This window comes from Myotis yumanensis, unplaced genomic scaffold (genome assembly GCF_028538775.1).
Source record: "Myotis yumanensis isolate MYYU_CA2020_CCGP unplaced genomic scaffold, mMyoYum1.0.hap1 SCAF_3, whole genome shotgun sequence".
Classification (NCBI taxonomy): Eukaryota; Metazoa; Chordata; class Mammalia; order Chiroptera; family Vespertilionidae; genus Myotis; species Myotis yumanensis.
The window spans coordinates 56,259,451-56,266,154 of record NW_027223754.1 but is presented as its reverse complement, the minus strand read 5'-3'; the positions used below and the strand labels follow the sequence as shown (position 1 = coordinate 56,266,154).

Below are 6,704 nucleotides of genomic sequence, written 5' to 3'. Positions count from 1 at the left end.
CCACCCCAATGGGGGCTGATTGGGGATGGGGCTGGCTGAGGCAGGGGCCGGGCAGTTCAGGGCCTGGATCAGGCCAGTTGGCTGCCGCAGTGCGCGTCATAGCCACCGGTCGTTCTAGTCATTCTGGTTGTTCTGCTGTTCAGGTCACTGGGTTTTTATATATATAGATGTGTCTTCACATACATTTAAAAAAAATTTTTTTTATTGATTTCATTTTTTAAAATATATGTTTATTGATTTCAGAGTAGAAGGGAGACGGAGAGAGAGATAGAAACATCAATAATGACAGAATCATTGATCTGCTGCCTCCTACACACCCCCTACTGGGGTTGGAGACTGCAATCTGGCCAGGAATTGAACTTTGACCTCCTGGTTCATAGGTGGAAGCTCAACCACTGAGCCACACCAGCCAGGCTTCACATACTTTTTTTTTTTTTAATCTTCACCTGAAGATATTTTTTCCCCATTGATTTCTAGAGAGTGGAAGGGAGAGAGGGGGGTGAGTGGATGGAAGAGAGAAATATTGAGGTGGGAGATGATGGGGAATCCAACCCAAGAGCCTTAGGTCCTCAGGCTGACACTCTAACCACTGAGCAACCAGCCAGGGTTCACATACATTTTTGAGACATGGTAGACCAACATGCTTTGTGCTTTATGAACTGGGACTAGATGAAGGTCTTAGTAAATCAGATTTCTTACTGAGTAGGCTGTCCCACTCCCAGCCCTGCCATTCCTGGAGGTGATCTAGGCCGTGCTTTCCCCAGGCAGTCAGAGACAATGGATTGGCCACTGGGGCGTGGGGAGAGGAACTATGGCTTCAGGGGGTGGTTGCTGGCTTAGGACAGACCCTCACGCCCCAGTAGGGATTTCTGCTTTACTTTAAATTCCTCCCCTTCCTGCCAGGAAAGCTCCTCATCTTGGGTGATTGCTGCCGAGAAGATTACCCAATATAGCCGTTTTAAGGCCTATTAACCTCACCAGAGGTATGAGGAAAAGAAGGGATTCTTCTAATCAGTAACACGAAGAGAGTCTGAGGTCAGGAGCGTTTTGGCCCATGGATTTCAGCAGCGGCCTCCGTCCCTTACTCTTTGGGGCGTCCTCTCTCTCTCCTTGGCTTCTCCCTCAGACTCTTCAGAGTATTTTTGGTTTCAGTTTTTGTGCAAGTTCCTCAGGCAGTTGCAGGTTGTGATTAGGATGATTGTCTTTGTGAAAGACACTTGAAAGTCAGGTTGGAACAGGGCGTGCGCACGTTCTTTGCAGAGGATGTTGAGCGTGTTGACTGAGAGCCTGCCTGCCAGAACAAGATCCTTCCCCGCGCACCAGAAACAATCTGCTATTGTCTCCAGGGATAAAACGGTGCCAATAAAACATGAGCACTCCGCGCCAAGAGGAGGAATACCGAATTAACTGCTTCACCACTAAACGCAATGACGGGAAGGGAGAGAGAGGGCGAAAACCCGCTCCTCTGTTTTCAGCTTGCAGCCCCAGAGCACAGATGGGACCAGAGCGGTCTCATGGGTCCTGGTACAGCGGAGGGAATGTTCACAGGGGCAGCGCTCTCGATGCTGCCAGTGGAGAAAGAGGGGCGCCCCCTTAGCTTCCTTTCACACTTGTCTGGGTCCCAGAAACTGTGACCTCAGGGACAGTCCTGTGCCAGGACTTAGGGAAAGGGAGGGGCAACGTGTAGCTTTTAGGGCACGTTAAGAGGATAAAATGCAGTATGCATGGAGGGAGCCCAGGAAGCAGAAATGAGAGAGAGAGAAGACCAAAGAGAGTACATTGAATTAGGTAATGGGAAGGCCTTTATGCTTTAATTGGCCACTTCATGAGCAAGGGGCCATGAAAAGATAGGAGGGGGAACTAACATTTTCAGAGCCTGTCTTATGGTCTCCCTTAACCTCTGCTTAATAAAAATAAAGGGATATTAAGTAAGTCTTTGTGGGGACTCCATTTTCTTTCTTCCCACAGTCTGCATCAGAATCTGATCTCCCCCTGCAATTCATAGGAAACACTCAGGTGATATTTTGGGCCTCCTGTTCTTCGCCTGACCACTCACCCAGCCCACCCTGTATTCTGTCCTCACACAATTCAGCTTTCCTGTTTAGAAATTCAGGTACTGTGCACCAGCTCAACACTGCAGGAGTTTGGGTCCTGGCTTTATGTGAGCAACCACGAAAGGGTAAAGATATGGGCAACGGTTTGAGTCCCCTCCTTTTACCAAAGGGCTCTCACACAGAACCACAGCTCATTTCTGAGTCAGCACGATTCCTAGCCAGTTCTAATGTCATGCATTCCAAGTTTGCCTGTGATCCTTTATGAACTATCTGTGGTGGTGTTGGTGGGGAGGGGGGTGGATCAGCTCTTCTTTAAAAGTTTGAGTCTCACAATCTCAATAACTGATTCACAACTGGTTCTGGTTCTATTACGTATATTTCTCTTCGTCCTCTCCCTAGGTGTGTCCGATAATCTTGCAGGGAAGGCTGGACCTCGTGTAAGAAAAATTGTAGAGATCTAGATGGCGTTCTCCTTTTTTCCAGAGAGAATATTATTTAGCTTCTGGAAGGCAGTTAGTAGAGGAGCAGGTCACCTTAATGCAATTAGGGAGCAAACTGATTTGAGTCTGAGTCAGAGTCTAAGGCTTTGACTATTTTGGGTTTGCCCTTATTTCCAAGATGTAGAAAGTCTCAAATGGAACCCTGGAGTGTTTACCTGGGCATCTCTACTTCGGTGGCCCCTGAACCCGCCCCCCCGGCCCCCCCCCCAGTTTTTAAAAATTTCCCCAGCACAGTATTTCAGCCTCTTAGCAGGTTCTTCTTGGCTCAGCTCCTCTATGTGTTGGTGTATACCACAGACAAGTGGATGACTTTTGTTTGGTTTCGTTAATCTTCACTTGAGGATATTTTTCCATTGATATTTAGGGAGAGTGGAAGAGACAGAGAGAAACAGCGATGTGAGAGAAACACATAGATTGGTTGCCCCCTGCACGTGCCCCGACCAGGGCCGAGGCAGGGGAAGAACCTGCAACCAAGGTATGTGCCCTTGACTGGAATTGAACTTGGGACCCTTTGGTCCGCAGGCTGATGCTCTATCCACTGAGCCAAACCAGCTAGGGCTCAAATGGATGATTCTTCAGAGGGAAAGTGGCTTGGACTATCAGGCTTTTCCCCTGTATTTCCGTTTTTTCTAGGACAATGGTTCTCAACCTTCCTAATGCCGCAACCCTTTAATACAGTTCTTCATGTTGTGGTAACCCCCAACCATAAAATTATTTTTGTTGCTACTTCATAACTGTAATTTTGCTACTGTTATGAATTGTAATGTAAATATCTGATATGCAGGATGTATTTTCATTGTTACAAATTGAACATAATTAAAGCATAGTGATTAATCACAAAAACAATATGTAATTATATATGTGTTTTCTGATGGTCTTAGGTGACCCCTGTGAAAGGGTCGTTCGACCCCCAAAGGGGTCGAGACCCACAGGTTGAGAACCGTTGCTCTAGGATCTTGGCTTCTCTCATCTTGGGTCTCTTAATAGTCTTGAACTCCCAATTTTGACTCTCCTGCTCCATGAGACTGCTCAGAGTTTTGCCCAGTTTCTCTGACTGTCAGCAGCCACTTTCTGCTTCGCCTCTAAATTAATTTTCCTTCTTTCAAGGATCTTGACCTCTCAAGTTTTTGACTACTTTTGTAGTTTCTCAACACCATCAGTAGGTGTATGTGTGCCTATGTATGTGTGTGTGTGTTGCCTTGTTTTTCTGTTTTATATTTTTGTTTTTAGCAAAAACCTACCCTTGTTTTAAATGCCACTAATGGAACTATTGTGCAGTTTCTGTTTTTTTCTGCCTTGTTTTGAGTCTTTAATTTTAACCCAAGGAACTTTTAAAAAAATGTTCTTGTTTGACTTTTTACCTATTGTTTAAATGTGACATCTCACATTTGGGAGTGTGTGTTTCTAAAGGACAGCAGTTCATATTTCTTGCTTCTCCCATTATGACTTACAGAGTAAGTACCCTAGAATAATTACTGAATAAGTAGATTTTCGAGTTGCCATCTTTCTGGGAAGAAACCCCCCACCCGCCCCCAGAATCCAGCTGCATGATTCAGGGTGACAGCCAGACAGAGGCTTCCTGCCTGAGATGGGACAGACCATCTGCATCTCACTGAGGCAAAGGAGAAAGGAAGCCAAGAGACAGAGCACATCAGTTTCTTCGGCTGTGAAATGAATAGGATGACTGTAGACAATATCTAAGTCCTTTCCGACTCTAACAGTTTGTGCACCTGTTAGCCAACCCACCCTTTATTGAGGGTTTTGTTAAAGACAGCGAGCGCCACATCCACACTTTTGTTTCCTCAGGCCACTCACATGCTGGGTGCTGCTCTGTGATGAGGGAGCCTGCAGGCTGGGTGGTGATTTTTGTATGAACTCTGTGCACCACTTTGTGAATTTCCTAAATTAATCATAAACTAGGTAGCTTAAGACAGCAGCAATGTATTCTCTCCCAGTTGTGGAGGCCTGAGGTCTGAAGTCAAAGTGTCAGCAGGGTGGGCTCCTTCTGAGGCTCTGAGGGAGAACCATCGAAGGCCTCTCTCTTAGCTTCTGGTGGCGGCTGGCATTCCCTGGGGTGTGGATGCATCATTCCGATCTTTGTCTCCATCTTGCCATCACTGCCTTCTCTCTGTGTCTCTCTATCTGCTCCTCTAACGACACCAGTCATTAGATTTAAGACTGTACTTTAAGTCCAAGTTCACTTAATCTCAAGATCCTTAGTTATGTCTACAAAAATCCTATTTCCAAATAAGGTCACTTCCTGAGGTTATATAGGTTGACATGCATTTTTGGAGAGCACTGTTCAAATCACTGTAACCGAAGTAAATCTGATTCTTTCTTTTTTCAGTTTATGACTAGATTTTAATAGAATGTGAAAGTTTGACCTCTTACACTTTTTAAAAAAATATATATTTTATTGATTTTTTTCAGAGAGGAAGGGAGAGGAATAGAGAGTTAGAAACATCGATGAGAGAGAAACATCAATCAGCTGCCTCCTGCATACCCCCTATTGGGGATGTGCCTGCAACCAAGGTACATGCCCTTAACCGGAATCGAACCTGGGACCCTTTAGTCCACAGGCCTATGTTCTATCCACTGAGCCAAACCAGTTAGGGCGACCTCTTACACTTTAAACAAATAAAACCTAAAAGTTACTTGATTGGCTCAAAATGGCTTTATGGAAAACCTAATCCGTAATAACACAGCCTTGAGTGCAAAGGCTCTACCTTTTTTTGAGCAAAGCGCACAAGGGGACAGGGCAGCAGAGGAGAGGGGCTCAGACATTTACAATAGCAGGCATTTTCTCTTCCTCTTCCTGACGGGAGGTGGGCAGAGAACAGCTCGAATAGCCTCATCGAACACTGTCTTGAGGCCTCTCGGTGTGAGAGTCGAGGACTCCAGGTACTTTACAGCATCCATCTCCTTAGCCATGGCTAAGCCCTGCGAGTAGGTGATAGTGTCAACTTCTCCTTCAGTTTCTCAATTGTGTCTTTCGTATCCCTAAGATCAAGCTTAGTCCCCACCAGGATGATGGGAGTGTTGGCACAATGGTGTCACACTTCAGGATACCACTTTGTAGGAATGTTTTCAAATGACACAGGACTCACAAGAGAAAAGCAAATTAAAAATACATCTGTCTGCGGGTAAAATAGGGGACATACTCTGTCATAATCTTCTTGTCCAGCAATATCCCATAAGCCCAAATACACCGATTTTCTATTTACCATAACATTGGCAGAATAGTTGTCAAAGGCAGTGGGAATATATTCTCCAAGAATATATCCAGGAAATGTATTGGTTGTATAATTGATCAGTAGGCAAGTTTTACCTACAGCTGTCTCCCACCACCACACACTTTTTTTTTTCCATTTTTAAATTATATTTATTTATTTTAAATATATTTTTTGTTGATTTCAGAGAGGAAGGGAGAGGGGGAGAGAGATAGAAATATCATTGATTGACTGTCTCCTGCATGCCCCACACTGGGGATCGAGCCCGCAACCCAGGCATGTGCCCTGACCGGGAATCGAACCGTGATGTCCTGGTTCATAGGTTAACACTCAACCACTGAGCTATGCCAGCTGGGCCCACCACCACACACTTGATGGCCTGCATCGGGGCTGCTCGCCGGCTGCAGCATGGGCAGCGGGCGCTGAGGTGAGAAGCAGCAGGCTCTGGTGCACAGGCAGCTTCCACCAAAGTAACTCTTAAAACCATAGGCTTTATGATGGCAGGAATTATGTTTGTCTTGTTCACTGAAGACATATTGAAGGCATTTAACATTTGTTGAATAATAAATGAATAAAATTGAAATAGGGTCCAAGTGGTAGGTGTGCAGTACGTGTTGCCAGCTACAATCAAATTAAGATGTTCAGGTGCTTGCTCTTTATGGGTTTTCAATGCACTTATGTAAGGTTTTATGCTTTATTGGGCTTCTAACTATTAACCTAGGACACAATCTATCAGCTAAAAGTGAATTACTTTGTGGCCTTCTTTAAAAAATTTATCTTTATATCATATATTTATTTCCCTACTTATTTTTTTAATCCTTACCCAAGGAGATGTTTTTATACGTTTTGAAAGAGAGAGAGAGAGAGAGAGAGAGAGAGAGAGAGAAAGAAACATTGATGTGAGAGAGAAACATCTATCA

General features: G+C 44.9%; 1 pseudogene; it reads right to left on the bottom strand.

Annotated features, from left to right (window-relative positions):
- Positions 1-5,338: 5,338 nt before the first annotated feature.
- On the bottom strand, positions 5,339-6,169 carry LOC139004988 (ras-related C3 botulinum toxin substrate 1-like; annotated as a pseudogene).
- Positions 6,170-6,704: the final 535 nt, after the last annotated feature.